The sequence below is a fragment of the Panthera onca genome, chromosome D4 (assembly GCF_046562875.1).
Source record: "Panthera onca isolate mPanOnc1 chromosome D4, mPanOnc1 haplotype 2, whole genome shotgun sequence".
In the NCBI taxonomy this organism is placed as follows: Eukaryota; Metazoa; Chordata; class Mammalia; order Carnivora; family Felidae; genus Panthera; species Panthera onca.
Window position 1 is genome coordinate 47,021,768 of NC_138351.1, and position 22,181 is coordinate 47,043,948.

The window sequence follows — 22,181 nt, forward strand, 5'->3', positions numbered from 1 at the left end:
ATTCTCTAACTTTTTAAAACAGATTTATTGAAATTTAACTCACATACCATAAATTCACCCATTTTAAGTGCACAATCTGGTGACTTCTAATAAACTTCTAATAAACTTACTGAGCTGTGTAATCATAACTACAATATTTTTAGAACATTTTCATCATCCCAATAAGATACCCCATTCCCGTTATTCCTGTCCTCACCCCAGGCACAGGCAACCACTAGTCAACTGTCTATTTTTATGACTATCTTTTTTGGACAATTCATATAAATAAAATCATATAATACGTGGTGTTTTGTGTCTGTTTTTTTTACTTAGTATAGTGTTTCATATATATGTATTCATATATATATATATCAGCATTTCATTCTTTTTTATGGTTGAATAACATGCTATTGCATGGACATACAACATTTTGTGTATACATTCACCAGTTAATGGACATTTCAGCTGTTTCCACTTTTTGACTATTATTAATAATGCTGTTAGGAGCATCATGTTCAAGTCTTCATGTAGAAGCATTTTTTCATTTCTCCTTAGGACACATCTAGGACGAGAATTGCTATGTTGTATGGAAATTAATATTTAACTCTACATGAAACTGTCAAACTGTTTCCCAAAGTAGCTACATCTCTGTATATCCTTATCAACAAGGAATTAAGAAGGGTTCCTGCCTCTCCTTATCCTTACCAACACTTTTCATTGTCTTGGTGACAGATTTGATCCTAGTGGGTCGAGGTGGTACCTTATTATGGGTTTGATGTGCCTTTCACTAATGACTCGTGATGTTCAACACATTTTCATGTGCTTATAAACCATTTATACATCTTCTTTGGTGAAATGCCTATTTAAATCTTCTTCCCATTTTAAAATTGGGTTGTCTTCTTATTGAGTTGTTAGAATTCTTTGCATCCTTCACTTTAATTTGACTAAGGAAAATTCTCCACAAGTAGGGAAACTCATATCTCTTTCTATTTCTGAAAATCTTTTAAATTTTTTAAAGGGACCCTTCAAAAGTCTGTCCTATTTATTTTTAGAATATTTCCATAAGAACATAGGGATCAATTATGAATATTGATTATATACAACTTTCTTTCCTAATTACAGACTCAACCAAGAGTTATAATATAAATATTTTCTTAAGTTTATTTATTTATTTTGAGAGAGAGAAAACATGAATGGGGGAGGGGCAGAGAGAGATACTCTCAAACAGGCTTCACTTAGCACAGAGCCCAACGGGGCACGAACCCACGATCTCACGACAATGAGATCACTACCTGAGTCGATATCAAGAGTTGATGCTTCACCTACTAAGTCACCCAAGTGCCCCTATAATATCAATCTTTGTCTCGCATTCATTTTTGTGGTACTTTCAAAGCTCATGACTATCTTCCTAATCACCTTTATGGACAGACTGAAAAATTCAATCTAGTTGAACCATGGCTTACTTTATAGTGCTCTGTAGGACACCTACTGTCTGAATTGGGAAATGGGTAGCTCTAGAGATTCAACAAATGATCAAAGAAATAGCAACATTTAATAAAGTAAATACAGAGGCTGTGTCAATATCAAGTTATGTCTGAGTTTTATATCTTCAGTTTTATCTGACCTAAATACCAATCCTTTTAGTAAAAATATATTTTAATATTATGGGATAAAATAAGCAGAGAAAAATGGCCTTTGAATTTTACTTGTCCCTAGTGAATAATTTTATTTTATTTTTCCTTCTAAAGTAATCACTCCTACTGCAGGGTACCTATCTGTAATCCTCTTCAAGACACACATGCAAACACACACGCACACACACACACACGCACACGCACACACGACTTCTAGATTCTAAGTGGTCAGAGTCCAAATTAAGTTACCATACAGAAACTAAGACACAAGGCCTAGAAGGCCTAAAAGGAGGAAGGAGATATACTATCTTAGGGTTCAACAGAATATTTCTCTCTGCCTACACCAACGATGGGAAAGATTTTGAATGTAAGTGGTGTGGGTTGGCAGACCAGGTTGAGTAGGAGAAAAACAAGGCCCTGGTCTTAGTTTTATCATGAACTATTGGTAGCACATACTTTATTTATTTATTTTTTTTTTTAATTTTTTTTTTTCAACGTTTTTTTTTGGGACAGAGAGAGACAGGGCATGAACGGGGGAGGGGCAGAGAGAGAGAGGGAGACACAGAATCGGAAACAGGCTCCAGGCTCCGAGCCATCAGCCCAGAGCCTGACGCGGGGCTCGAACTCACAGACCGCGAGATCGTGACCTGGCTGAAGTCGGACGCTTAACCGACTGCGCCACCCAGGCGCCCCGGTAGCACATACTTTAATACTGTTGTAAGAGTCAAAGTGCTCCCTGCAACTGGCCACTTGTGGTCATACTTCAGTCCTCAAACATACTTGGTTGGGCCTGCAGAGTGCAGTTTGCCTATTTGGTTTGTGAACCAACACTTAAAATGTAGGAGATTTATGGGTGCCTGAGTAGCTCAATCAGTTGAATACCCAACTCTTGGTCTCAGCTCAGGTCATAAAAATCTCACACTTTGTGAGATTGAGGCCTATATCGGACTCTGCGCTAACAGCTCAGAGCCTGCTTGGGACTCTCTCTCCCTCTCTCTCTGCCCCTCCTCTGCTCATGCTCTCTCTCTCTCTCTCAAAATAAATAAATGAACTTAAAAAAAAATCTCTCTCTCCCTCTTCCTCTTCCCTTTCCCTGCTCATGCTCTGGATCACTCTCTCTCTCAAAAAAAAAAAAATACAAAAGATTTAAAATAAAAATCCAATAAAAATGGGAAGATGTGGCCATGCTGGGCTCATGTTTTCATATGGTAACAATTAGGTGGGTCTGGGTTATAGATACTACTTTTGGCTAGGACATTTGTTCTCACTTTTGCTAAAGACCACTTGTACTTCCTGTTGTTTCCCTGCCTTGAGATGATCAATTTTAGTTAATGAAAAATTATATGAGATGCTAAAACCACGATTTCTGTATCTGGACTGCTTGCTCATTTCATTGCTTGTATGATTCCTATAAGGTATTTGAGTTTATAACTGTATTTGTTTTCTATGGCTGCTATAACTAAGTACCCAACAGAAAGGTCTTCACAATTCTGGAGGTAGGAAATCCAAAATCAAAACATTGGCAAGAGCTGTGCTTCCCACAGAGGCTCTAGAGGAGGACCCATTCCTCACCTCTTCTGGCTTTTGGTGGCTTCAGGAGTTTCTTAGCTTGTGACTGTATCACTCCACTTCTCCCTCCATCTTTATATGGCTTTGTCCTCTTCCCCAGGCCCCCTCCATGTCTCTCCTCTGGGTGTTTCTTATAAGGATATTTTCCATTGGATTCAGGGCCCACTTGTATCATCCAGAATGATCTCATCTCCAGATCTTTAACTTTTTCCAAATAAGGTCATATTCCCAGGTTCTAGGCATTAGGCATGGACATGTCTTTTTAGGGGCCACAATTTAGTTCACTGCAATAAGCAAACTGGAGAATCCTGGAGGACATTTAAATGGAATGGGGAGTTGAGGCTGGTGCCATCCTTCAGGTTAAAGAAGTGGAATGAGGGTGAGATCACAGAGAATGATTTTGCCTCAAATATCAGTGCATCAAGGGAATCAAACAGCCTTAAGCCCTGGGATCCCCGGTATCAAATAGCCTTAAGCTCTGGGATCCCCACGCTTTTTCAAGTTGAATTAGGACAGACTTAGTTGCTGTGACCCATCAATTTCACCTTGGCTTAACTATACTGGTTTAATTGACCTTGGCCACAATTACTTTAAGTATGCAATGTACTGTCTGCTTACTGCTTTCAGTTGCCTAAAACCACAAGAGCCATCTAAAAACACCAAATATGAACATGTTAATTAACTTAGAACCAAGACTCTTTTCTCTGTTAAGTGGGGAGATGGTGGGACAGGAGATGTAAAACTAGGTCACATATAAAACTAGGTACTCAGGAGCTGGGACTAGTTACTGTGGGGCAGACAGCTCTGCTGGGTCCCATGGGCATCATCAAGAAACTGATCCTTTCCGAAAGCTCTTTGTTGTCTAATTTCATGCGAACATAGACTGGTAGGGTAGAAAGGACCTCGGGGATATCCCAGCTAGGCTAGAACTAGATCTGAGGCTTCAGTTGGGAAAGTCAGAAATGTGGGGGAGATTGAAACAGATCAAATACCAGGAGTACAAGCAACGCATAATCCATTTAGAATCTAGAAATTTTGCTAGTGCTTGTTTGCAAGATTCTTTCTGTATTGTTTTCTTTCTAGGGAAGATGTGTGTGTGTGTGTGTGTGTGTGTGTGTGTGTGTGTGTGTTGGAAAGGGGCACCCAGAAAACCATACCCAGGCCCCCAAATATACCCATTCCCCCAAATATCCAAACCTTCCTCGGGCAATTATATTGGTATCCCCAGAGACACATAGCTGGAAACGTTTCTTGTTCCCCCGCAGAGATCTGGTGGGGATTTTCTTTGCTGGAGCATAGTAACCAGGGCAGCGAGAAACCCAACCAGGAGGCTAGTCAGAAGCTAACCCAAACAGCTTTGCTTAATTCTGGGCTACTCCTGGGGGCTGGGTGGGGGGGGTGGCTGGCAAAGAGAAGTGTCTGACATTCTTGTGTGCTGACATCAAGCTGCAAAGCTGCTGCCCTCTGGTGAGTCAACAGCAAAAGGCCCACATCGTTCGAGAGCAGCTGCCCAATCAGAGAATGTGGTGCCACGCCTCAGAAATCTTTCTAACTCTCAGCATTCTGCAGCCTTCAGACAACTCCTTTCAGAGAAGAATGCAGAAATGATTTAACTTACAAAAAGCATAGAATCTACAATAATAACAACAGTAAGACAAAGTCCATATTTGCTTTTAAAGCAATTTATGACTATAGACAGCCAACACCCGGAATTTTACTCATTTAATAAATATTTAAACTTTTACTTTTATGCCGAGGCTGGAGGTGTCCCACTGGTGCATTGGGGTTTTCTGGATCTTGAAATTAAGGCGTACTAGAATGACATTGGTACTTGGGGAAGGCATAGACTTGCAACGGCAGTTATTGGAGCTCAGCCAACGTATCCGTAGCTTGTTAGCTGTTATAATGAGAATTTCATGTATATACATATATGTAAATTCTACGGTGAAAATGAAAATTAAGTGAAAATTAAGTGTAGGTTTCTCACCTTATTAATGAAAGTTATGCTGCTGTTTAATAATTTCTCTCAATTTCTTTAGATTGAGCAGAAATCAGTGGGGAAATATCACGCATGAGGCAAGAGGCGCATTATTTGCTAAGTGCAGCATAAACCTGCTTTCAGGAAAGAGCAGAGTCCCTTTTACAGCATCGCCACCATATGGCGTTGCCATATCGTGGAGTCCGTAAAGGAGACTGACATTGTAAAAGATTAACTGGGTTTTACTTGGCAAGGTCAGGCGTCTTGATGGCAGGCTATAAAATAGTTAGACGAGGAAAGAGAATCTGCATTTGGAGGCCATCTCACATTTTGGCACTGGTTTTCCTTATAGTCCTGGCATCTGGTTTGGAGTGTCAGAAGCAAAAAGGTTGTCCTGGCCAAGTGAGGATGCTCCCTTGGCTTTGGGTGTGTGGAAGTCTCAGAAGTAATGGCTGGAACTGCTTCCCACAGGAGTGGAGATCTCTGTCATTTTACCCTCTTACACACTAGATCTGAGGAGTTGAAAGGAGGCTAGAGCACACATATCTGTTCACCTTCCTTTGTTTGTTTCTTTGTTCATTCATTTGTTTATATATTTAACAAAAATGTTTTTTGCATATCTTAGGTGCCAGGCATTGAGGGCACACTGTTCTTGTTCAGAAGAGGAAACAAACAAAAACATAGATAATTGCAATGCAATATAATTAGTGCTCTAATTACAGCAACATGTATTGAACTTTTTTGTTTAAGTTTATTTAGTTTTGAGAGAGAGAGAAAACACGAGTGGGGAAGGGACAGGGAGAGAGGGAGAAGGAGAATCCCAAGCTCCACAGTGTGGAGCCTGACGGGGGGCTTGAACCCATGAACCGTGAGATCATGACCTGAGCTGAAGTCAGACACTTAACTGACTGAGCCACCCAGGCACCCTGTATATTGAACTCTTATTAAATAGCAGGAACTTTGCTGGGAGCTACAAATGAATCGCTATAATACCAAAATAGGGTTTTGTTATTATTCCCTTTTGTAGGCACAGGGGTTTTGGAGACATTAAGTCCTGCAGGTTGGAAGCGGTGAACAAAAAAAGTTTAAGTCTAGACATTTTGACTAGCAGTTGGGGTCCTTAACCACTCACTTCCAAATTTGGGAAAGATGACTAAAATGACAATACCTACAATGACTCTTGAAAGCCAAGTAACTCTTTAAATGAGGGTGTGTGTGCGCTGGCTGAGGCATCCTGGGCTGGTAGTGATTTGTAGGCAGAAGCAATTGCTCCCGTGAAGAGGGCCATGAGAGGTGTGTTTGTCAGGGGAAATGAAAGTGATTAAATAGTGTCGGAGGTTTGCGTGGGTGATCTGGTTTTCTATTAGTGTGTGACAAAACACTCCAAAACTTAGTGGCTTCAATCATCATGATCACTGATTTAGTTCACAAATCTGCAATTGGGGCAGGGCTTGGGGAAGACGACTCCTTTCCATTCTGTGCAGTGACTGCTGGAGGTGCTCGAAAGATGGCTGATGGCTGGGGCTCCCCAAGCATTTCTATCTTTATGTGATCTCTTCTCATGGTCTCTCAAGCATGGCAGCTTCAGGTAGTTGAACTTCTGAATGGCAGCTTAGGCCTCCAAAGGTGCATGCTCTAAAAGAGATTGCCAGACAGAAACTTCATTTCCTTTTTTTTTTTTTTTTTAATGTTTTTTATTTATTTTTGAGAAAGAGAGAGAGATAGAGTATGAGTCGGGAGGGACAGAGAGAGAGGGAGACACAGAATCTGAAGCAGGCTCCAGGCTCTGATCTGTCAGCACAGAGCCCAACATGAGGCTCAAACCCATGAACCATAAGATCACAACCTCAACTGAAGTCGGAGGCTTAGCAGACTGAACCGCCCGGTGCCCTGGCTTCATTTCCTTTTATGACCTAGACTTGAAAATCACATAGCTTAACTTGTGCCAGACTTAGCGGAGGCAACCAAAGGGTGCTGCCCCGGTTCAAGGAGAGATGACATAGATTCCACCTTTTGATGGAGAAGTGGTGAGGTTCTGGAAAAGCATGCAGGGCCAGAAAATTGTTTCAGCAACTTTAGGGGAAATAAGGTGGGATAAATGCAGCAGAAAGTAGTCATTAAAAAAACAGATTTGGAGTGTGATGGACTTTGATTTCATCTATGGACTCCACCACTTAGTAGCTGGGTTACTTTGGCCAAGTTGCTTAACTTGTTTTTAAAGTTTATTTATTTATTTTGAGAGTAAGCAGGGGAGGGGCAGAGAGCGAGGGAGACAGAGAATCCCAAGCAGGCTCTGTGCTGACAGCGGGGGTGGGGGGGGGGGGGCTGGAACTCACGAACTATGAGATCATGACCTGAGCCGAAACTGAGTTGGACCCTTAACTGACTAAGCTGCCCAGGGGCCCTGCTTAACTTTTTTGAGTCTCAGTTTCCTTCTCTGTAAAATGAGGATGCCAGTACTTATCTCATGGAGTTGTGAATGATTAAAGAACATATGTAAATCCCTTGGCTTTGGGGGCTGGCACAAAGTGGGTCCTTCAGATACAAAACCTGGGATTACAGATCGGCCAGTAACAAGATAGATAGCTGGAGAGGAGGAAGGGCCAACGTGGGGAGGGCTTTTGTAGCGAATAGTAAGTTGGTAAAATAATAATAGCAATGATAGTCAAGTGACTGAACACTAGGCAGTGCTAAGGTCTTTAAAAAAATTTATTTTAACATTTATTTTTGAGAGACAGAGTGAGTGGGAGAGGGGCAGAGAGCGAGAGAGACACAGAATCCAAAGCAGGCTCCAGGCTCTGAGCTGTCAGCACAGAGCCCTACGTGGGGCTTGAACTCACCAACTGTGAGATCATGACCTGAGCCGAGGTCAGAGGCTTAACGGACTGAGCCACTCAGGCGCCCCAAGTTCAGCAGCGCAAAGGTTTTTAAAAGGAGTGTCTCATTGATCTTCACAACAAACCTATGAAGAATGACTATTGTTACCCTATTTTATAGATGATGAAACTGAGGATCAAAGAGTTTAAGAAAATTTCCCAGATTGGCAAATAGCAAAGACAGGATATGAACCAAGGTAATTGTTTTGACAGGGCCTGTATAGGAGGACAGTTCGGATTTTGGCTACTTGGAGCCACTGAAGAATTTTTAAACTGGGCAGTCCTCTGGTTAAACCTGCTCTTTAAAAAGCAGGCTGGTTTATGGATCAGGGTCTCCAATCAGGTGAGAAATATGGAGATTTCTGATATATTGCAGACACACGTAGTGTGGGAAAGGTGGAGGAGGTCCTAAGAAGTGAGTGGCAGTCATTCTTGATTCCTGATTGGATGTGGAGAGAAAGGGAGGGAATTGCTGTAGCTGTTAGTCAGCTTGGGCGCAGGCACTGGCCTGTGCACAATTACTCAGGGCTCCAAGTGGAGAAAGAAAACAACCCCAGGGTGTCTTCTAACTTAACGCATATTTCCTAAGTCCTTGCGCTCTCAGTCTAGACTAAAAACAAACAACACAGACTCCTCTTGAAGCTCTCAGATCTCTTACCTTGCTATTCTAGCTTTCAAATTCCGGGCCGCCCTTCCTTTCCCACACCCCAAGCCCTCGTACTGGGGATTACAATGATCGTTTTTGTGTACCAGGCGATTGTTCCTTCCACATCAGGGGCCTTGGGAGGATGACCAAAGGCTGCTTTCTGCTGTCCTTGCTTCCTTCATCCAGTGCTGGAGCTACACATGCAATTTACTTGTTCTCGTAGGATGACTGACTGGGGCAATGATACGGTCTTCAGGCAGCGGGGGGTAGGACGGGCGAGGGGTTGGTCTCCGTCGGAGGTCCTTATTGATTGTGTCATGTAGTTTCATGGTGAAGTTCCTTTGGAGGGACGATATGTGCTTTAAAGGACAGAGAAAGGATATGTGTCATTGGATACAGCATTCCATATCTCTGATAAGGGACTTTAATCTATTGCTGGGTCAAAATCTGAGGCACAAACTGGCCCTTGATAGGAAAGTTACCTAAAACAAGCAATAAACCAACACACAACCCCCAAACCTAGTTTTTCTGACGATGAAAATATTTTTTCAAATTATTTTATTTAAACTGGAATAATTTCTGAGATGAAAACAATTGGGGCACCTTGGTGGCTCAGTTTGTTGTGTCCAACTCTCGGTTTCAGCTCAGGGCATGATCTCAGTTTGTGGGTTCAAGCCCTGTGTCTGGCTCTGTGCTGACAGTGCAGAGCCTGCTTGGCATTCTCTCTCTCCCTCCCTCTCTGCTCCTTCCCCTCTTCTTCTCTTTCTTTCTCTCTCTCTAAAAAAAAAAAAAATGCTGTGACCTTGTCTGATAGACTTATTCATGGTTATCTACTTGTTTGTGCCTTCTGTTTGTTTCTCTCTCTATTTTCCTTATAAAAGGATTAGTTTTTGAAAGGTAACTTTATTCTGATGCTACATTTTGAATAAATTATTGCCTCCCCCAGTGGACTATGGAGGTTGACATTTGATCAACAGCTTTTGTCCACTGACTGCCGTTAGATACAGAGGGTGCCCCATTTAACCCAGTGTTTCAGGCAATATATCACTTGGGAAGAGAGTATTACGCTAATTGTTTGAACACTGTCTATGCACATTGCTTGGTCATTCAATAGCTAGTTGTTAACTTCTCCTTTTGCTGTCAGTCTCTGAAGTTATAAGCTGGTTAAACTATACCAGTGCGTAGAGCCAACTAGATGCTCACACAGTTTGGTCACAGTCCTGGTTTAGGATCTTAGATCTAGCTTTCTTTAATGAACAGAGAGGCTTAAACTTGGCTTTGCGCCCTGAATTACTCCTTTAGAGAAATCATCCACTATGCTTTGATTACAATTCAACTTTTTCATTTGTAAATAACAAAAAAGAGTTATTTTACAATTGAGAAATTTCCTCTAAAATGGGAATTTCCAATGAAACTCATTAAATTGCTGAATGGCAGTGAGTGAATAACTGATGAGGTCATACTTTCTTGTTATGAGCTACTACAAACACTGTGAAGTGGCAACAGATTAGAGTATAAAAATTAGAGAAGGGTCTGGTTCCTTTTTACAGGTCTTTTGCTTGTTAAAAAAACAAACTCCCAAACCACTAAACATCAGACCAAAAAAAAAAAAAAAGAAAGAAAAAGGCATAGTTTGATAATCTAGGCTACTTTTTCATTAATTAAACCTTGCATTTAGGGGATGACTTTTCTTTTTTCCCAGAAGGAAACTTCTAGCTTGGGACAGCTTCAGCAATTCAACCACATTTTCCAGCATATAAAGCAAATAAGAGGCAATCATTTTTCGGTCGTAAAGATAAGCCAAGGAATGGAAATAGTTTTGCAGGTCACGTCACCTGACAGAAACTTTGGACTGATCCTTTCCTGGTTCAAGAGTTCAGCCATAAGACCTACTTTCCCTATCAGCTGGGCTGAAGATGATAAGATTTTGAAGCAAGCAAAGTTTCTTTATGAGCTCTTATTTAATTGTCTTGTGACAAAAAGGTTGAGAGGAATTGTCCGCATCGAGTTACTTCCGCTTGGTATGTTCTTCTGAATAAATCACTGTCTCCCATGATCGGACACAGTAAATGGAGTTTGATTAAACACTTTGCATTAGATTTCTAGTGCCTAGTACAGAGCCTTTATCCTTTATCCCTGTGAGTACTTATTGAAGAAATAATTGTGAACTTAGCCTTAGATTGGTAACTGGCTAGGGATAAACATGATTTAAGAGAAAAATAAAATAGTTAATAACAAGTATTGTACCGTATGCTCATCAAGTGCATTAGATGCAGATGATAGAGATAAGGGTGAGGTTGCGATAGCAATTTCTCTGAGGGGCGCCTAGGTGACTCAGTCGGTTAAGTCAGTGTTGGACTCTTGATTTTGGCTCACGTCGTGATCTCACAGTTTGGGAGTTCGAGCCCCGCGTCAGGCTTTGCACTGATAGCTGCAGAGCCTGGTTGGGATTCTGTCTCCCTCTCTCTCTGCCCTGCCCCCCCCCCCCCAATAAATAAACATTAAAAAAAGGAAATTTCTCTGAAATTGCCTATGAAATATTTTCTGCTATGAGAATTAGCTGAGTGTGGCTTCTTCCCAGGAACTTGTCTCCAGTAGAGTTCATTCAGAGGTGCTACTCAAAAAGTAAAGTGGTGAGCCTATATCCTCTGCAAGCTTCAGTGGATTCCAGCTCTTATGCTCCTTTGAAAGGGATGGGGTGCTGGACTGTCCATACCTGATCTCGCTCACTTTTCCTTCTAGTCTCTTCTTCTGTTCTTTTTGGTCTGTGAACACCGATAGCAGGACATTTTCTGCAGCTTCCATCCCAACTTCTGTTCTAGTCCTGACTCTACCACAAAGTCACTGTTGACCTTGAAGAATCCAAATAACCTCTCTCAGCTTTTCCTTCTTCAGTCGTAAAATAAGCGGCTAGATAAAATGATGGTCAGGGTACGTGACTAATTCCACAATTCTCTTATTTTGCGAAGAGACCCCGGGTAGAATAGATCGAAGCCGACACTTGATCCATTGTTTCTTATTTTCTCTACTAAGATGCAGATATTATTTTTTCTTTCATTGTTGGGCTAATTATGTGATATCAGGTAACTAAACACTTTATATTCATTACTTTGGATATCCCCCGAGTGTCTGATATTAACCAAGTACGTTCTTGTCTGTGGCTGTGAATCTGAGAATCTCTTCTGGTACTATCACTTAGATGAGTAAAAGTTGAAAACCATCAAGTTTCAATCTCTGATGGGGCTGTGGTTCTAACAGATTTTTCAGGCATCTTGGAACACAGCGGTGTGTACACAGATGAAGACATACTTTTTGGTATTTTCTTCTAAGTGGTACAAATATCTGCATCTCATTATGGCTCTTATCATTTATTGAGAGCTTACTCTATGCTAGACACTATTGCTAAACATCTGTAGTCTTATTTAATTATATAAAATAATAGTAGCTATTGTAATAATTATTTTTGTTTTAAAATTATCATATGTAGGGGCACCTGGGTGGCTCAGTTTGTTGTGTCTGACTCTTGATCTCAGCTCAGGTCTTGGTCTCAGGGTCCTGAGTTCAATCCCCATGTTGGGCCCCATGCTGGGCATGAAGCCTACTTTAAAAATATAAATATATGTATAAAATTGTATGTAAGTGAATTAAATATATATGCATAGAATTAGAAAACAAACATCCTATATGCATGTCTCAGTTTAAGAAATACAGCTTTTTCAGTCCTTAGATGTCCCTGTGTGTCCTCTCCAGTCACATCCCCCTCTTACCTCTGGAAGTAACCACTATCCTAAATTTTGCATAAACCATTACCTGCTTTTCTTTAGTTTTGCCATTTGTGTTTGTATTCCTACGTAATATACATGGTTTAGTTGACTTGTTTTTGAACTTGATGTAACTGGAATCTTATAGTGTGAATTCTTCTAGAACTTACTAGTTTCTCAATATTTTATTTTGAGACTTATTATTGACGTGTAGCTGTAGTTTTATTCATGGTTATTGCTGAATAATATGCCATTGGATGATTTTGCTACAATTTCTTCTACCATTGGTAGATGTCTGAGTTGTTATCATTTTATTTATTTTTGCTGTTATGAGTAATGTGGCCTTGGATATTTTTATACTATACAACAAGTGTTTTTCAGAGAAAACAAAATAAAATTTCTCTGTTGTGTGAGTCACATCTCTGTTGGTGACAAGTGACTAAACCCATCTTGAACTAGTTTAGGTGAAATGAGAAACGTTGAACAATCAACCCCCCATGAGAGCTATCAGGATGCAGACGGACTTCCTCAAAAATTGAAATAAGAGGTCAAAATCTCCCTCAAGGATCCCCCTCAAGCTCTTGCTTCCCTCTCTGTTGCCTTTCTTCTCTTTCACCATAGATTGGCTTCTTCTAGATGGCAAGAAACAATGTTGTCAACATTTCCCTAGTTCTACATCAAAAAGATCTCCTACAGGCCTTTGGACCTAATGTAGCGTCAGATATGCAGATGAATAACTTCTGACCCTGCGTATTCTCACCTCCACCCCCACTGTCGTAGCCACTTCTATCATGACTTAGTTATTCTGGGAAAGTTCCCTTTTAAGTATTAAACTCCTCCAACTTCTTCTTTTATGATCTCTCATTACCCTGCTTCTTGGTATTAGATCAAATGATCTTAAATGCATTAAAAGGCTTAATTCTCGCTATCCCTCAACTAGTTCCTGCCTGGATCACTTTGTTAGTTCAGGTCATCTGAGAGGCAGATGCTAAAATGAGATTAGACCTGAAAAGATCTGTTGAGGAAAACCTTGTGAGAGAAAATGGGAGGGAGCTGGAGGTCGCTGGGAGAGCTGTCGACCCCCAGGCAGGACTGATCCCTGTGAAGAAGAGAGGGAGAGAAGATGAGGAAGAAAGACCTTAAGATTTCAATTCTGAGGAAGTTCTGGCAAGGCTAACTGGGAGTCGCATCAGAGGTCTTTCAGGAACGGGCCTGCCCTTAGTAGCCCTGCTGTGCTTAGTCATGGCTGGGAGCAGCCACAGAAAGCACGGCCTCAGAACAAATGTGGTGATGGATCTCAGAGGGCAGCAGCTGGGACCATTGGTCTATTATGCTTCCCACAGTGGCCACCATAATTACTACCCCAGCAATCTTTTTTGGTACATTCATGGGATAACGGTTTTCTTTTTCATGCCTTCAAATGCCAGGCCATTGAAAGGGCTGATTATTCAAATTCATGTGGCATCTCTGACTGAATATATTACATTTATTACATTTTATTTTTTCAAATTTTTTAAATGTTTATTTACTTTTGAGAGAGAGAGAGAGAGACAGAGCATGAGTGGGGGAAGGGGCAGAGAGATAGGGAGACACAGAATCTGAAACAGGCTCCAGTCTCTGAGCTGTCAGCACAGAGCCCGATGCGGGGCTCGAACTCACAGACCGTGAGATCATGACCTGAGCCGAAGTCGGACGCTCAACCGACTTAGCCACCCAGGCGCCCCTATTACATTTTATTTTTAAATGCTTTTACTAATTAACTCAATTCACCCTCACCATCCTGGTCGCTTCTTTTGTCTTGTTCCTATAAATATTATTATTGTAATTTGTGCCATGATGGCTTGGATCCTGAACCTCCAATCCTCAATGAGCAACCCATAGTAATTATCGATTTCCTAATTGCAGAAATGTATTAGACAAAGGAAATGTCATTGCTAAAACCAAGGTTTGGACCCCAAATGCTTTTATGATTTTTCTCAATGGATCAAATGGACAACTCATCTGAGTCATAAGGACTCCTTTTTCTTGGTGGGTTGAAATTGGACTGGAAGAAGATTTACATCATGTTGTTTATGACTTGTTCAGAGTGGTTCCTGCTTGTCCTTTTAAGTGGGAGGGAGAGTGGGGAAGGCATCCGTTGGAGTGACCATATACTATACAAATGGAGAGGGAGCATGAATAATACTGCCAGGACAACATAGTCATAACCAGGATGGTCCTGGGAAAATTGAGTTATATGCTCATTGTAGGTTCTCTCCTCTAGGGAGCAAGGAGAGTTTATACCTCTCACCTTGCCAAGCGCATGGAAAGAAAGAGAGCAGTGAAATGATTTAAAAGAAATGTCTGAAAAAAGAGTGATGCAGAAAGATATAACTTTTAGCCTTGTTTTTCCTTTTCAAAACTTCACACCCCTTATGACTTAAGGCTCACTTAGGTGTCTTTATTCCAGAGCTCTTCCTCACTGGGGTGAAGATGGGGTGAGGGTAGCAAAGGATGGGTAGGGGCTGTTCTCCCTTCAAGGCTCCACTAGAATTATTTCTAGATGATTACCAGCTTGGATCATAGGTACTTGGGGATCCTTGGTGGTTTTCCAGGGTGAACAGGACACATCTTCTTGGAGGGCATATTTCTTCCAACAATTTGAGGGGAAATTTCTTTTATGCTAAATCAAACTCAGATATGTGATTATTAGAATGCAAAGTTCATCTGGATTTTATTTTTTATTTTTTATTTTTATTCATTTTTAATTTTTCTTAACGTTTATTTATTTTTGAGACAGAGAGAGACAGAGCATGAATGGGGGAAGGTCAGAGAGAGGGAGACACAGAATCCGAAACAGGCTCCAGGCTCTGAGCTGTCAGCACAGAGCCCGACGCGGGGCTCGAACTCACGGACCGCGAGATCATGACCTGAGCTGAAGTCGGACGCTTAACCGACTGAGCCACCCAGGCGCCCCCATCTGGATTTTAAAAACATGTAAAGGGCACCTCTGTGGCTCAGTCGGTTAAGCACCTGACTCTTGATTTCGGCTCAGGTCATGATCTGACGGTTTGTGGATTAGAGCCCCAGGTCTTGGTCCCATGCTGTTAGTCTGGGACTCTCTCTCCCTCTCTCTCTGCCCCTCCCCCACGTGTGTGCTCTTGTGCTCTCTCTCTCTCTCTCTCAAAATAAATAAGTAAACATTTTTTGAAAATTAAAAAAATCCACAACATGTGAAAGATATATTGTCTTTGGGGGCCATTTTATACTCCTGTTCTAATCCCCCTAAACTATTAGTTATATCTTGTTGGAAAAGTTTGAAAAGAACTACCCAAGAAATTAGGGTGTGTCATCAACATTCTCTTCCTCTCTTTCCAAAATTGGGATGAAATTGGACGTTACCAGCTTTTTAATGTTGTGAGAGCCATCTGATGATGTCATTGTAATTGATCATTTAGACTGGGTTACCCAATGTGTAATAAGACTCAAGGCAACCAGAGCTCCCTATGATAACGGAAGAGCTTTAAGGAGGTGTGGAGATGAGCCAGGATTTTTCCCTTTAACAGTCTTTATTGAGTGCCTCCTATGTATTGAGAGCTGTTCTGGAAACAGTAATAAAGCAGTGAACAAGACAGATAAAGGCCTCCTTCTCCTGGAGTATAACAGACCTGAAGCATTCCAAAAGTGCTTTACCTGCTGGGAAGAAAATAATGCAGGAAAGTGGTTACGACCTGCTTGGTGTGGGAGACATTGATGACTTCTGTGAGGAAGTGACATTTGACCTTAGACCTAAAAAGGAGAGGAAGCAGTCGGAGGAAGATGAGGGAAGTAGCAATGGCAAGTGCAAAGCACCTGAAACAAACTGGTCCTTTTGAGGAACAGAGAGAAAGCCAGTGTGGGAATGAGAAGGAAATCGGTTGGAGAGAAGGTCAGAGAATAGGCCATATGGGGTTCTATAAGTCATGAAAAGGAGTTTGGCTACTATTCTAACTATAGTGAGAAGTTACCAGAGGGTCTTAAGCTGGGAAATGTCAGCATTGTCCAGATTTAACCAAATAGTAAAACCATCTCTTCCTGGATAACTTGTCTAAAAAGGATATTACAGCTATAGATATGCATGGAGATGAACCAAGCATGCAAGAAGGGCCTCGGTGACAACTGACCTCACTTAAACATGAGAGGACAAAATGGTGGCCAGGAGTGTTAAAAGGATTTAGGGATTATGGCTTTTAATAATGAATCAAAGTTCTGGGGCGCCTGGGTGGCTCAGTCGGTTAAGCGTCCGACTTCAGCTCAGGTCACGACGTGAGTTCGAGCCCCATGTCGGGCTCTGGGCTGATGGCTCAGAGCCTGGAACCTGCTTCCGATTCTGTGTCTCCCTCTCTCTCTGCCCCTCCCCCATTCATGCTCTGTCTCTCTCTGTCTCAAAAATAAATAAAGGTTAAAAAAAAATTAAAAAAAAATAATGAATCAAAGTTTTAATTTTGTTAAGAAGAAAAATGTTTTTTCTGTTATGTATTCCAGAAGGAATTCCCATTCAAAATAACTGAAAAAAGTCTTGGTTGTGTACAACAATAAGCCTTTTAAGACACATATGGAAAATTCATCTATTTAGAGCTTGATTTTTAAAGACTCAGACTTTATTGTATATAATATGCAATGAGATTTTATTTCTAATTTAACCTACTTGAGTTAAAAAAACACAAGAAGCTTAGGGAATATGAATAACAATTAAAATGGACATTTAAGTGGCTTTAATGTCATGTATTAGCACAGTGTTTTTTTGATATGACCGCCACTCCACCCCAAACATTGAAATGACAGGGGGTGGGGGTTGGGGGGGACCTCAACCTAGAATGAAAACAGTACAGTCATTTTTCCAAGGAAAGAGAAGTGAAATAGGAAAAACAAAAACAAAAATCACCAACACATTTGGAAGGTCATGAAAGGCAAAGAAGAGTGTGCACATCTCAGACCGATTTGCCTCAGCATGTGAATCATTTAACAGGAAAAAACACTGGACTGACTCAGCTTGAGCAGGCTCTTGTTGTCCCTGCTGAGGTCCTCGCTTGGTGTGGCCCCTGCCACTCTCCTCAGACCTTGCTTCCCTCCTCTCTTCTCACTGTAGGGAAACAGGAAGTCATGTTGATTAATAAGACTGCCTGGGATCACACCCAAGGCAATGTCGAATCTTTACCTCTTCTGGGCTTTGGAAGAGGTGCAAAGATCAAGGGCAAGCTTTTGGATAGAGTGAGAGGCAAGGCCAGAACTCTGAAGAATCAACTCACAACTAACATTGACATAGACCCCTAGAGTGACCGATATCTGCCAGAATGAAATCTCATCAGTGTCTCCCGACCCTCTGGGTGAGCTTTTATCCCTTACAACAGTGATCCAACTGGAGCCTCAACAGAAAAGGAGCTTGCCCAAGATCATAGGGTGAGTGGTACTCGGATCTGGACCTTCCAACCCCTAGGGCTGTGCCATCTTCCATTTGTCATGCCTCCTTGACGGTATAACATAGGGAGCATTGCCCCAGGTGGGGTCTCCTAGCTTCCTTGTTACAAGCCATTGCCCCCCTTTGCCTTTCAGTTGTATTTTGTGGCGACATACAATTAGCTCTTATAATGGGATCATCCCACTCCACTGTACTTCACTCCTCCTCAGGGAGAAAGTACTAAAGATTATTGCCATGAGGGGCATAGTAAGCTAAATGGGTGTCACCCAGTCTGAAAAATCTTAGCGATGTCAATAAGCCACTTGAGACAACAAGGCACCTGATATTCTGTCCTCATTCCTTATCAGTCCTTGGCTTTGGGAAGAGGAACTGTCTGGAAGGAGAAGGACCTTTGTGGAGTTAAAAAGAGGAAGAAGAGTTATGAATTCAAGCCTCTGAAACAAATCAGTGACAAGTTGTTCTGTGGGCTGACAGTTTTCTCTTTACCTTTCCTTTCTAACAGCTATTCATCTCATTGTCAGATACTTTGACTAAAAGTCATGGTAAGAATCAAATGTAATCCCTTAAGTACACTCACCATAAGTTAGCTCCAGCCATACCAAAAATTCTCAGAGTAATTCCATCTCAAATGCTGTGTGTGATCAATCTAATAGGTATGTGAAGTGACCCTACAGAGGAAATTCATTTGATCACGTGGCTTTGGTTTTCTTAGCATACGCAGATCGCATTCATTTTCATCACACTAACTGCTTGGTACAGGATTGTTTAAATGGATTGGGAAATCTCATGAAAACTATTAAACTAAATGGTTCTGCTTATGGGCATGCACTTGAGTATCTTACCATTTTCCAGAAGCAATCAGAAACTTGCTTTGAAAAAGCATGGGCATTGGAGGTTGGCTGCTGGCGTGTGGATCCTCATGCTACCATTGTTTTGTTCTATGACAATAAGAACACTACAAAACATTTCTGTGCCTCAGTTTCCTCATTAAATATGGTTATAACAACTGTGCCTACCTCACAAGATTACATGTGAGGCCCAAACAGAGTAATATATAGTGTACCCTACCTGGCACCAGGTAACTGTCTCTTAAAATGACCATGAAGATAATGTGGATGTAGCTTTAAAAAAAATTTTTTTTAATTTAGGGTTTATCTATTCATTTAGAGAGAGGGAGACAGCGGGGGAGGGGCAGAGAGAGAGGAAAAGAGAATCACAAGCAGGTTCCACACTGTCAGCGGGGAGCCTGATTTGGGGCTTGAATGAACTCACAGACCTTGAGATCACTACCTGAGCTGAAATCAAGAGTTGGACACTTCACCAACTGAGCCACCCAGGAGCCCCTAATGTAGATGTAGCTTAACATATAATTATAATTTCACCTATTTAAGGCCAAACGTTCTAGTTCGGTGGAGTTTGCCAAACACAGTGATATCTTTGGGATCTCAAGACCATGGCTTCGTTGCTCCCTCACTTTCATGCTACTTCCTTTGAATGGGCAAGCAAGTCTGTTGACCAACTGGAGACTTTTCAGCAACAGTTCTGCTGACTTCACTTTCGCGTGCCCTCAGGGCTAGCAGCCATCAAGCCAGGGAGCAATAAAATGTGTTGGTGGGAAATAAACGAGGAAGAACAAGAACAAAAAAAAGTGGCCTGAGCTCATTCAATGACAATATTTATTATATGGAACAATGATCATGGTTTAGACGTGTTTGTTCTCTGTTACACTGTAAATATGGAAGAAATGTCATTGCTCAATAGCTGTCTGGATCGCTTTCGGGGTGGACTTGTGAGGTAGAGCTGTCTCAGGGTGCCTTCAAATTACAGTGACATTTTTGCATTGAGGCTTTCTTGATGAGTGCTGGATTGGGTCAGTCACGAGTGGAAAATATTGCCACCTATAGGCCAGTTGTTACGATAAAATACCTCATCATGTTCTTGGCACCATTTATCGAACAAAACCTTTCAGTGGGCTTAAGGTTGAGCAGAGAAGTTAAAATGGCAACCCAATCCTAGTAGATTGCAAATCTCAGGGAGACAATGTGGAACTTTAGCATGAGGTCAAGCTTTGAGCTCAGTCAGACTTCCAACCTGATTTCAACTTAGTAACTGTGTGACTTTGGGCACTCGTATTGAGCCTCTATGAGGAAATCATCTCAGAAATACGGGTAGTAAAACCTTCCACGTGGGTTGTTGTGAGGGCTTAATGGGATTGACATTATAATGATCTATATTGTAGATACTCAATAAATATCCTTGCCTTGTTTTATTCGTTGCCTGCCTCTTTCCAGTTTCTTACATGCCATTTGGTAGTCCAGATTTTCAAGGTGAGTTATTTTGCAGATAGCAGATAGCAAGCCAGATACTGGAGAAGGCATAAGCTATTTGAGGACTTTGGATCTTTCTGCTAAATGGAGGCCAGGGCCCAGAGTCAGTATTTAGACTTTCCAGTACATTGGTCAGCTGTTTCAGCAAGTCAGGTATACTGAAAGCATGGGATACTGATGAGTGTTTCCCGGTGAGCTGCTGCATATGGACGTGCTTTGTAAAATGTCAAGGGCTCTAGGATCGTAGAGTTGTCACTATCACAGTTGGAAGCATTTAATCCTTTTTCCTTCTCGTTTTACAGGTTAGGGAGTTGAGACCTGGAAAGATGAAAAGTGATTTTCCCGAGCGCCTAGATCATTGTCCTCTTCAGCATCACAGTAGCAAACATTTGCTTGCCTAGTGCCAACTACCGATCTAGGCACTTCCCACGTAATTACTGGTAATCACGAAATCTTCATAACAACCTCATGAGGCGGTTTCTATTATCCCCATTTTACAGATGAAGAAACAGAAGTAAAGAGAGGACACAGAGCTATTAAGTGATAGGGATTTGAACCCTAGCAGTTGGACTCCAGAGTAGTCATTTTGACAACTATGTATACATATGCACATTAAAGAAAATAAAACTGGGCCCAGATGATGAATACAATTCTCTTTATGTTTGATCCTTCCTTTTTCCACTTCATAAAGCATTTTGATTAGTTTATTAGCTTTTGAGACTGTTCTAAAGGATGCAACAATGCACAGAAAATGTATTGGTTGCATAAAAAAAAAAAAAAGGAAATAACTGCCAAAGTCAACCAAAAGAATCTAAAGGTAGCTTTGAGACAGTCTCCTATGAGGTTGATGATGGCAGAGGTGAAAAGTGGGTAGTGGTTTGTTCCAAAAGAAATACAAGACATATCTTTTACAGCCTAGATGAGGAGACCTATGAAAACAGAATAAAGTTCAGTAGAAGTTGGGGGAGAGACAGGAGTTTACACTGACAGGGTAAGGGTTTCAGGTGAGAGATGGAACTGAAGGAGGCCTCAGGGGTGTGAGAAGCTAGAGTTGGCAGATGCTATGGTGAGGACGACCAAGGACCCACAAATAACGTCGGAGGAGAAATAGACAAAGAAAAACAAAAACACCAAGGCTACTCAGATTGGAGAAGAAAAGAGCTGGAGAGATATGAAAGCTCACTTTCAATATTTTAGGGTTGTCATATGGCAAAGGGATTAGATTTATATGTGTTGTTCTAGAAGACCGCAGGAGGGCAAATGTATGCAGGTAGAGGGAGGAAGATCTAAAACCAAAATGGGGAGGACCTCTCAATATCAGATACAATGCCAGCATTTCAGCAGCCACAACAGAAGGGATTACTTTCACAATTATGTGGCTCTTGGTCACTGCAAAGACATATATAAGCGGAGGCTGCATTACTGGTAATCTTGTAAAGGGAAGCAAAGCACACAGCACAACAATAAATATTATACTATGTTCCCACATCATAAAACTTATGTATGTAACATATGCAGACGAAAATACACCAAACTCATAAACACTTGCCTTATATGGTCATGTTTTTTTTTCAGTTTTTAAGGAATATATATTAAATAATTTAGGACAGCTTATACTAGTTTCTTTTTTATTTGGAAAGACTTAGGAAGTTTAATGACATTTTCTGAGGCCACAACTAAAAGCCAAGAATTGAATCCATCTCAAGTCCAGTCTTCTTTTCTGGAAACCAGAATCCCACTTTTTAGAGAATTAAGAAGAGAATGAGTAAACATAACGTGGAGGTTGTGGGCACAGAATACGAAATTGTAGATTAGGAGCTTTTCAAGTAGCAAGCAGCAGATTTGAGGAGTGAGACTCGCAAGTGACAAAGGGCACCGTTGAGTCCGTTGGAGCTGGATGGTGACAAAGCAGGGTTATTGGAGATGGATGCCACACCTTGGCAAGTGGCAGATGTGGTATCGAGATAAAGTTGC

At 41.4% G+C, this 22,181-nt stretch overlaps 1 long non-coding RNA gene across 1 annotated transcript in view; it reads left to right on the forward strand.

Annotated features, from left to right (window-relative positions):
- LOC132663440 (uncharacterized) overlaps positions 1-22,181 on the forward strand; it is a 125,897-nt gene that overhangs the window by 29,524 nt on the left and 74,192 nt on the right. Inside the window, exon 3 of the long non-coding RNA XR_013551755.2 lies at positions 20,510-20,647. This is a non-coding gene — a long non-coding RNA (uncharacterized LOC132663440). The remainder of the gene's footprint in view (positions 1-20,509; positions 20,648-22,181) is intronic.